Raw genomic sequence first — 11,708 nt, 5'->3', positions numbered from 1 at the left:
GTTACAACATTTAAAAGGCATCAGGATGTATATATGAATAGGAAGGGCTTAGAGGGATGTGGGCCAAATGCTGGCAAATGGGATTAGATTAATTTAGGATATCTGGTTGGCATGGACAAGATGGACTGAAAGGTCTCTTCTGGCTGTACATCTCTTTGACCCTATGGCTGATCCTGCAACTAAGGGAGCAGTGAGGATTGTTAGTGTGAGCTCTCCTAGTCTGGATACTTTCATAGATTAAACTACTTGCAGATACAGCAAAGTCTTTCAACTAAGATTTAACAAACTCCATTAGTGAAGTTGGCAATCTTGAGATCATGGATTTGAGTTAAAATGAGCCTACCTATGCTCACATTTAGATCAATTACTGAATCGTGCAATTAAATAAATTTACTTCAGGGCTTGGGAGTACCCGAACGGAGCATCATCATTGTCAGACCAGTGATCATTGAGGAGGTGCCCATGTCCTCTGAATAGTAAATTAGAGATCACTTTACATCTTGAAAAAGATTCATATAACGTCTTTCCAAATTATGTGGTTGACCACCAGCAAAATTACTCTTTGTTAAATGTCATATTCCAAGCATAATGTAAGTAACAGGAAAACACTCAATGCCATATTTACAAGATGGCCAGTTAATAGCAGTACAATGTTCACTCACCTTTAACATACTTTTCAAATATTTATCCTTCAAGAAACACCACTAAGAGATGCCCTAATTGGGACTACGTTGCTGTTTATGGAACCTTTCTGCACGCAAATTGACTATGTTTGCTTCATTAGAACGGTGACAGCACTTCAAAAAGCACTCAATCAGATGTAAAACATGCTGGGGGTATCTTGTAGTTGTGAAAGGCTCTGTGTAAGCACAAGCACCTCTTTCACTTTTTTCATGATTTCAGATGGCATCTTCAATGTTGGCACGTTGTCAGAATATTGCTGCTCTCCAGAATGTGCCTGACCCAGAAGTTTCACCTTTGTCCTTTTGCCCTGCAGATTCTTCCAAACATCACTCCAAGTTCTGATATATCCTGATAACCATGTCATTGAAGTCGGCAGGTCACAAAAAGAAACAGATGTGGATTTTGGGATTTCAGTAAAGTAACATAAACACTAAGGCAATTTGAACTATGAAGTAGGTGTTAATCCACAGTGGCTGGAGGTACAGTGGTGTGGGACAGCCTGTCCCATTGTTCCAATTGCATAAATCTCTCCAGATGAGATGCAACTTTTTTTGCTTAAAGTGAGTCCAGATTCTTTCCCTTCCAATCACGTGCAAAAAATGCTCTGTTTGCTGCAGTGTTTTTTGAAAATTTAACAAGATTTCACTAACAACTGCTCCCCTTGATTAGCGAAGGTGATCGTCTTCCACAATTTGGGAAAACCTAATTTTTTTCCACTTGTATTAATTTGAAAACTTTACGGATTAAATCCAAGGTTCTCCCCAGTGTGCAACAGTGTGTTTGCAATAATCATTTATTCATGCACATCAACAAAATACTTTAGGAGAAAAAATGTTGCCGTTTAATATCTTGATCTGTTGGCGTGTGTAGCAATGATTCTATGAAATGATGCATTACGCACAGCAATGAGATGAATAACCAATTTTGCTGAATTTCATAATACTTTGCCAGTCTGAGTAAATATTTTGTATGAAAGTTTATGTGTTTCATTGAAATGATCAAATCAGTATCAGATGGCCCGACTACTAAATTCAATGTAGATTGTTTTTAAAGGGAATACGTTAGCTGAAAATACTTTGCACTTTAATCGGTTCTGTGCTTGTTTATTAGCTGTGACATATGTCATCCATATGAGTAGAAAATTTGAGTCAATTCCCAGAATTGCTGTGATTTTAACATATTTTATAAACGTTTTACGACCGACTAATTGCTATAGCCCTATGCCTTTGAATAATGAAAAAAAAATGCTGTTTTATGTCTTGGAGCTTAAATATCCACCACAGCCTGCAGTTATGAGGTTGAACTAATAAACATATGGTCCCTATCAACACTAAAAGCTAAAAGAACAAAACTGAGATGAAATGTAAAAAAGCGGAGTATTGGATTTGAAACAACCTGTTGTAGTGCCATCGTGTGGCTGTACTATGCCAGTGCATCTCATTCAATTATAATTCCTTATCCACAGTGATTATCAGGAGGATTTCCGAAAGGTGTAATAATCTTTTTATAAAAATCTCATTTCATCTCAGATACACTATTAATGTCAAATTACTAATGTATTTAACTCTATTTCTTCATATTACTTGCACCATGCTACGTATTTCACAAAATAACAAAAGTGAGGACAGTACATTTTAACCCATATAATCTCTCACTAAGTGTAGATATCACTGGCAAAGCCTGTCCCTAATTTCCTGAACGTGAGTAGTTTGCAAATTCATTTCAGAGAGCAATGAAGAATCAACCATATTACAGTGGATCGGAATCACATGCAAGTCAAACCAGTTTAAGATTTCCTTCCCTAAAGGACATTAGCGAACCACATGGGTTTCCCAACAATAGATCATAGTTCCATGGTCACCGTTATTAAGATCAGCTTCCAATTCCAGATTTTATTAATTAAATTCAAGCTCTAGCAGTTACCACAGCATAACTTGAACTCATGTCCCCAAAGGATGAACTCAGTCTACTAATTACCAATATTACCACTACTTACCAATTTACTTTTGCTGCTCAGTTTACCTTAAGTTAACTATCTAAAAATGCCCCTGTTTCTGCACTGTAACACTGAATTGCTTTTTCAAGGTTTATGCCTCATTGTTCCATTTGAAAGTCTACGCTATGTGGTGATCCTCTTCCGCCTTACAATGGGGTGAGGAGAAGTGAATTGGTTCCCTTTTCTCAGTCTCCCCAGTTGGCCACAACAAACACCTAAAATTTGTTTCTAGCATGGGCCACACCTCTCTCGAATTAAATTGTAGTTACCTTGTGTCTGCTGCATTAATAAGGAACCAATGATAAGGTTTCTTTGAGTGAACGAAAGTGCAAGTTTATTATCTGCTAACATCACACCCTCCCATGTACATTAAGCATACATACATAGGTACAAAGTTAAAAAGTGATAGCGTTGATTATGGAAGAAAAATTGAAGAGAATTGCAGTTTAAAAATTTCAGAACATACATTTTAACTTGTGCTGACAATTGTTTAATTGATAGAGAATTCGACGTTTCGAGCATAAGCCCTTCATCAGGAATACTGAAGGGCTTATGCTCGAAACGTCGAATTCTCTATTCCTGAGATGCTGCCTAACCTGCTGTGCTTTGACCAGCAACACATTTGCAGCTGTGATCTCCAGCATCTGCAGACCTCATTTTTTACTCAATTGTTTAATTGATGTCCAGTGTCCATAGCAATAGTAAATATTCTGTTTTTCTATGAATCCTGAGTGTTGTGATATTACTTTTTAATCAGTCTGTCACCAGGCACCTTTCCTTCATGTGAGAACAAGACAGCAAGTTCCCAGTATGGCCCAATTGTAGTCAAAAACCCATCTTTTTGTTCTGAAGTTTTGATTTGTGTACTTCCATGTCTGACTTCATTATTTCCAATGTTGATAATTGCAGGTGATGTCTTTAATTCTGATATTCCAAACTCCTCCCACAGGTGGAAGTCGAAATAGGAAACAAGCATTTCTTCACACCTGAATCATAGAATCCCTACAGTGTGGAAGTAGACCATTCAGCGCATCGAGTGCACACCAATCCTTTGATGAGCATCTCACTCAGATCCATCCCCCAGCCCAATTCCTGTAACCCAATATTTTCCATGGCCAATCCACATAACCTGCACATCTTTGGAATGTGGGAGGAAACTGGAGCACCAGAGGTAACCCAAGCAGACACAGGAAGAATGTACAAACTGCCTACAGTTGCCCAAGGTCTCTGGTGCTGTGAGGCAGTAGTGCTAACCCCTGAGCCACTCTGCTGCCCTGGGTTTACTCGTTTCAGTGAATTTTAATGGAACATTAATTTTGTTTCTGCCCATTTTTGGTTAACTCATGTCGCTTTAAGACATGGCCACATATATGAGAATTATTTAAATTGGAAACCTAAGGGAGCAAGTACCTTTCTGTTGTGGTTCTGCTGTTTTATTCTGTTTGGATAATGGGAGTATGATACAGAGAACAAAGAAGAGTCAACTACTATGCCTATTAGTTGATCTTAAGCAGCTAAACTCATTCAAGAGTGTTCAGAGAGAGCTTGTCTTTCAATATGACATCAGAGGAGCTAAGTTTGAGGAGACCATATTCCAGTAAAGGGTCAATTGAGTCTCTGTCCTTTGTGAAAGCGGGAATGAAATAGAATATAGATAGGCCGTTAAAATGGACAGGCAAGTGGAAATGGAATTTAATACAGGGAAGTGTGAGATAATTAATGCTGGTAAAATAAAAATGGAGAGATAATATAAACTTAGAATCATAGAGATGTACAGCATGGAAACAAACCAACTCGTCCATGCTGACCAAATATCCTAAGTTAATCTAGTCCCATTTGCCAGCAGTTAGCCCATGTCCCTCGAAACCCTTACCATTCATATACCCATCCAGATACCTTTTAAATGTTGTAATTGTACCAGCCTTCATCACTTCCTCTGGCAGCTCATTCCATACACGCACCACCCTCTGTGTGAAAAAGTTGCCCCTTTCAAATTTTTACTCTCTTACCCTAAACCTATGCCCTCCAATTCTGGACTCCCCCACCCCGGGAAAAAGACCTGTCTATTCACCCTATCCATGCCCCTCATGATTTTATAAACCTCTATGAGGTCACACCTCAGCCTCTGATGTTCCAGGGAAAACAACCTCAGCCTACTCAGTGCTCCCTATAGCTCAAACTCTCCAATCATGGAAACATCCTTGTAAATCTTTTCTGAAACCTTTCAAGTTTTATGACGTCTTTCTGATAGGAGGGTGACCTGTATTGGACACAGTATTTCAAAAGTCGCTGAACCAATGTCCTGTTCAGCTGCAATATGACTTCTCAACTCCCATACTCAATGCTCTGACCATTAAAGGCAGTCATACCAAATGCCTTCTTCACCATCCTATCTACCTGTGACTGCACTTTCGAGGAACTATGAACTTGCACTCCAGGGTCTCCTTGAGGGACAGTACCTGGTGTTTCCAGCAACATGGACCAGGCAGATACCTGGAGCTTAGTGGCCATTAGCTCCATTCAAGTCAAATACCACTATGAGTCCCCTCTCCCACCCATCCTGAAAACTCTAGAGGAGTCTGTGCTGGATGATGCTGCTAAATATAAGCTCAGTGTAACTGCCAAGTACACAGCCCTTTCCAGTTTGGAGTCAGTACATGTTGTGCTTTCGACTTTACACTCATACAGCGATCACAAAGATGAGCTTCCTTCGGCGGGTGCTGTGTTTTGAAGAGATGAAGCTACTGTATAAAAATCAGTATTGGGGAGGTAGTTATTACATCTGGTCTCTTTTCATCTGCCCAATGATTGCATGGTACATGCATTGCACTCTGTCTAGTGATGCACTGTAGTTTTATATGTAAAGGTGTGCCAGAACAGTACAGATAAACCAGGAAATGTTGGTGATGACATTTCTTCTGTTTCATACCTATCTGACACAACAAAGTACAATAGAGAACATACCTGCCAGCCTTGAAGTTCTTAGATACATCATTTTGTTCTTAAGTGCCCTCTGATGCCACTAAGTTTTATACTTGTGTGAGACCTTCCTCAGTTGTTATTAGCAATTTATTCTTCTGTGGTCCACCATGCCAGGTTTTGAGTGACTTAAAGATAATCTGCATTTTTTACCCTTACATCCAAGGGTTTTTTCCGATCTCCTGCTGAGTTCTCGAAGTGATCAACAGAGTTGACGATCTCCTTCCACTATGGATTATTTGTTTGACATTGGAGATGCAGAATCTCAGCCAAGCCAAGTGTTGCTGTCTCCTTGGCAGGAATCTGGTTGCCAGATAAAGTGGTTTCCATTGTGCTTTTTGTTGCTGTGACAACTGTGGCTTTGGTATGTATAAAAAGCTGTGGTGGTGAGCAGCTCAATCTTAGGGATCACAGTGTTCCTTTCCCTCTTTGTTACAATATTTGCCAAATATCACAAATAAAGTCAAGATTCCACTGGTCAGAGAAAATCTCATTGTTTGAACCTTCTTTGTGATGATTAAGAAGTGGATCCTTTGGAAATCCAAATGAACGGTACTCAAATTCATCCCCTATTTGCTTCTTCATGAATTTTTGCTCATAACATTGATGGCAAATTACCTAGATGAAAAAAAAAGTACAAGGGAACATATGTATTCACAAGAATATAAACATTGAAAATCAAGCATTTATCAAATTAGATCTTTTTAGGACCAAATCATCAGGGCTTTTGAATATAAAGGAAAGAAAAATACCAGCAAAAGGGAATAACAAAGGAATTCTAGAAGCAGAATTAAGTCAGGCAGCATCTGAGGAAAGAACAGGCAAGTCAATATTTAGTGTTTTTTTTGTCAGAAGGTTTAATATAGTATGTTGCAAGTTATATTCTCCTCAATAAGATAAATTAGGGAAATGGTAAGGTAGTTGGTTTGGCACTGGATGAACAAAATATATGTTGTGAGTTCAAAGCCTCATTGTGAGTTCAGGGTGGCATGGTGGCTCAGTGGTTAGCACTGCTGTCTCACAGCACCATGGACCCGGGTTCAATTCCAGCCTTGGGTGACTGTCCGCATGGACTTTCCTCCGGGTGCTCCGATTTCCTCCCACAGTCCAAAGAAGTGCCTGTCAGGTGAATTAGCTGTGCTAAATTGCCTATAATGTTAGATGCGTTAGTCGGAGGGAAATGGGTTACTCTTTGGAAGGTCAGTGTGGACTTGTTGGGCCGAAGGGCCTGTTTCCACACTGCAGAGAATCTAATCTAAAGCCTGGTTGTTTGCTCAAGGAAGCCAGCATGCCTGCCATATTGGACAAAGGCAAATCAACAACTGTTGTGAGGGGTAAAGTGAAGAGAAAACATTCCATTGTGGTGCTTATCATCTTTGAAGATCACCCCAAATCTCTGCTTCTTACCTATTTGGTGGCAAGTCTTCCCTCGGTAGAGGAGGCTCTGGTTCCCAAACTGAAATCACTCCACAGAGGCTGGTATCTACTCATCAAGTCACCGTTTATTTACACAGGTATAGTACAAGGCAATGGTCCAGCTCCCTCAGCGCCAGCTGTCAGGGCGAACCAAATCTCTGTCAGGAGAAGAAAGTGAGGACTGCAGATGCTGGAGATCAGAGTAGAGAATGTGTTGCTGGAAAAGCACAGCAGGTCAGGCAGCATCCAAAGAGCAGAAGAATCGATGTTTCGAGCATAAGCCCAATATCAGGAAATCTCTGTCAGGCAGGGCTCCCTGAATGGACCAGCTTAACAGCCCCAATCAGGGGATTCATATTCTATGAGGTCCACCTGGCTGACCTCATTACAATAACTACACCTACCAGTCAGCTTCTACTTTTCAAACTGTTCATAGCAGACAACTGATTTAAAACCTTGCAGGTGAATACAATCACAAAAAGATATCTACTTCTATCATGAAGCAGGTCGATGTTTGTGGAGATGGTAAGATATTTTTGTTATTTGTTAGGGAAAGTGATATTAGGAGAAAGTGTAGACTGCAGATGGTGGAGATCAGAGTCGAAGGGTGTGGTGCTGGAAAAGCACAGCCAGTCAGGCAGCATCCGAGGAGCAGCAGAGTCAACTTTTCAAGTATACGCTCTTCATCAGGAATCAGTGAAAGAGTCAGAATAGGACAGGAAGACTGCATTATTCTTGTCATGATCATGCAAAATGTAAGATTTGGAATGCTATGCTTCGCTGAGATTCACTGCACTGCATTAAATTTTGATATTATTATGAATACCATTTAAAAAAACTTGCAATCATTCAAAACAATCTGTTTATATTACGCAAGATAATTTTATTTGGTTAAAGAAAGGGTGCGAAGGTTTCATGACGTGTCAACCCTTGGGAAATGTTTTAAAAAAAACAGATTGCTTCATTGTTGGCAACATTTGCAAAAGCTAATGTTGTTTTAATATCTCTTTTCCCTTTGGCTTAGGAAGCAGCCTGCTCCTTTGAGATCATTTGGAAGAAAATTACTTAAGGGATTTCTAAGTTGCTAAATACAATTCACAAGCATAAGGCAGGTATTGAATCAAATTCCAATGAACCAGTTTGTATTAAATGGTGTATGTTACATAGATTACAGCTTCAACAAAATATGCAATATTGTTCTAACTTCATGGCAAGACACCACGTTCAAAAGTGAGTAGAGAGATAATCATGTCACTTTTCAACAAAGGGCTATCTGCCAATGTCCCCAGACAAACTTCCTTGCCTTGGAAACATAGTTCTTTAATTGATTTCATTTTCACTTGTCTACTGTCAAAAATGCTGACCATGATGGAAAGATCCCTTGCAGCACATTTATAATTATAACTAGATTTAATATCAGATTAATGCATTGTCCTCAATGGCTCAACAAGCCAAGTAGTTAAATAATTTATTTTCATCTAATCTTGATCTTTAGTCCCAGAGTTGACTGTCATTGAGATCTTGTTTGTGCTCATTCAAGCAACCAGTTAACATATCACAAAGAGATTGATATTTTACGTTCTTGGATAGGCCAAGGAAAAGCCTTCGATAGTTTATCCATTGAATGCCCAAAATGTTGGTTCCAGGTCCAATCACTGTTTGGTGCTAGGTTAGCTGATCTCCATCAAAGGAGTGATAGCAATGCTACAAGTTGATCTCATATCCATTGGAATTAAGAAAAATGACAGATGGTTATTCAGAAATGTATTAGATTCTAAGATGATAGATGCTGACACGTGTTTCCTTTCATGGTGGTGTTTAGAACTAGGGGATACAGTTTAAAAATATAAGCGTTTCCAATTTAGAGTGAAGATTGAGAGGTATTTCCCTTCCAAATGTTTGGAATTCTCTACCTCAGAGAGCACTAAGAGTGAGTCATTGAGTGTACTCATGGCAGATATCTGATTAACATGGGACCAAAGCGTTATTGAGGATAGGCAGAAATGTGAAGTAAAGGCCACAATCAGATTAGCCACAATTTTATTGAATGGCAGAGCCAGCTCAGTGAACGGAATGGCCTATTTTTGCTTCAATTTCTTACTGTCATTCAGCTAACCCTGTCAACATTGGATTAGGGAAGTAAAGGTCAGTCAGGCTCCTCAGACATGTGTTCTATACCTGGCTCCATATTGAAAGTACAACTTTGAGGACTTCAGAATGGGGGAACATGATTAAATTCAACTGTGACAGCTACATGCAGAAGCAGTTAACACTCATTCACAGACAAATTGATCAGTCACCTTATCCTTAGCCAAAGTCTTTTAGCTTGTGGAGTTTTTGAGCCAGCAGTGTTTGAATAGGAAACTTCAAGTGGTTAGAACTGTAAAAGCTTAGAATCTGAATTGTGAAAGGTTCATACCAGAGGATTTAGAAATGAAATGTAAAATTATCTCTGCAATGTTAGGAAAGGAAACTGTGTGGAGTAAAATCTGAGAGTTAGGATAGGAGTGATTGTTCTCTGTAAAAAAATACTTGCTCACTGTGTAGACTTCCTGATAAGAAAATAGTCCTAGAAATAACTTTGTTATCTTTCAGCCTCCAATAGTAATTAAACAGTTCCTTGCCAATTTCCTACTCTATTTCTAGCATTTTCCATTTGGATTCAGATTCTTTTCATTTTCTGTTGTTTTTTCATCTTGATTATTTAAGCATAACCTTTAGGAAAATAGAAGAAAATGTGGATCAAGAATTCATAAGATGAGAAGTTTCTTGGATGACAAATGTCAAAAAAAAAGCTCCAGTCATTTTACAGAGTATTGAATAAAACCATCTTCAACAGGGGAACGGTTTTCTCAGATATGAAGGTTGCTCTCCAACAAGACCAAACAAGATGAAGACATTCACATTCATCAAGCTCTAAATCAAGAGTGGCTAGCCTGAATAAATCCTGTTCCTACTGGTACTCTGAGCCAGATATTCTAAATTCTAGGTACTAATATTTTTCTTGATATTATGCAGTATGCAGCACTGCCTACCTATCAACCAGTATCCTAGTGATCTCGCTTTATCACTGCTCTAGGTTTTTTTTAATCAACCGAGGAGATTTAAAGATCTAAGAAGAGATGAGCAAATTAGGTAAAGGCAGAGCACGAGAGGAAGGAACTTAATGTTGGGAGTGCTTCAGGGACTAAGGTCCATGAAAAGTACAGCAACTTTTAAAAATTTCTTTAACTGAGTGGTCATTTATAATAAGATAAATGAATTGATGTCACAAACAAAGATAAATGGTTCAGATTGAATTGCCGTTACGATGACACAGGCCAGAATTTTCCAATGGCCAAATACTGTATTCATTTCAACAACATAGATGGGAATTCCACATCCAGACCTTGTAGAATCCTCAATGTGACCAAACCTGAGAGAGGAAAAAAAGTTTTAAAAGGACAATTTTTTTGACCCAGAGAATGGTTTGTGTGTGGAATGAACTTCCAGAGGAAGTGGTGGATGTGGCTCTAGTTACAACATTTAGAAGACATTTCATTAGGTGCATGAATAAGAAATATTTGGAAGGGTATGGGCCAAGTACAGGCAGGTGGGATAAGTTTAGTTTGGAATTATGGTCGGCATGGACTGGTTGGACCGAAGGGTCTGTTTCCTTGTTGTGTGACTGTATGACTACGACTGTTCAGAGATGTTATTACACACCTCTGGAGCAGGTGAGACTTGAACCTGGGCTGCCTGACTCAGAGGTAGGGACACTACCACTACATCTGTGCTCTATGGATTTTTTAAATGATCTGTTTGGATTTAGAATGACATACTTCTAGAATAGGTAGATCTTGAATCTAGGCCTCCTGGCTCAGAGATATGGACTTTCCCCCGAAAGTCAGTGCTCTAGGTACTTAATAAACAATGCCCACCTCCCATATATCTTAACAATATAATTAACATATTGTTAACACCTATACCTGAATAGCCACACTTTGCTTTGAACGCACCAGTGAACTAACAAGATCTGATTAGCAGTTCCTTCCAAAATCTGAAGAATAACAAAAGATATAACATTGATAGAATACTTTGAAGATAACTGTGATATCTTTTCCAACCAAAGAAATTATTTGCTTTTCAAGCAGGTGTAATAAAGATAATTGACTCTAATTATGTCGAGGATGTTTCAGTAGTTCTTTCATGATTGACATTCCTTACTATTTATCTCATTCTGATATTGCAGTATACCTTCTTCTAATATTTCCTACTTCTTTCTCTTCGCATTAGCACTTATATTTTAACTTGTAAAATATCTACTATTTATTTGTAGATTCCAATATGTTACCAGATTTTGTCTCCATCTCTGCACCCCTGTTTACTTGCATTCTAACTCTTAGTAGGTCTATCACATATTTGGAGAAAGTAAGGACTGCAGATGCTGGGGATCAGAATTTAAAAATGTGTTGCTGGAAAAGCGCAGCAGATCAGGCAGCATCAAAGGAGAAGGAGAATCGATGTTTCGGGCATAAGCATATACTCACTGCAAACCAATTTCTTGCATTGCCTCTTTGATCCTACTGATTCTATTAGTAATGGTTTGACTTTTTAAACTGATTTTAATCTTCCATTTTTACAATGGTGAGGC

Source organism: Hemiscyllium ocellatum, chromosome 18, assembly GCF_020745735.1.
Source record: "Hemiscyllium ocellatum isolate sHemOce1 chromosome 18, sHemOce1.pat.X.cur, whole genome shotgun sequence".
Classification (NCBI taxonomy): Eukaryota; Metazoa; Chordata; class Chondrichthyes; order Orectolobiformes; family Hemiscylliidae; genus Hemiscyllium; species Hemiscyllium ocellatum.
This window is presented reverse-complemented; position numbering follows the sequence as displayed.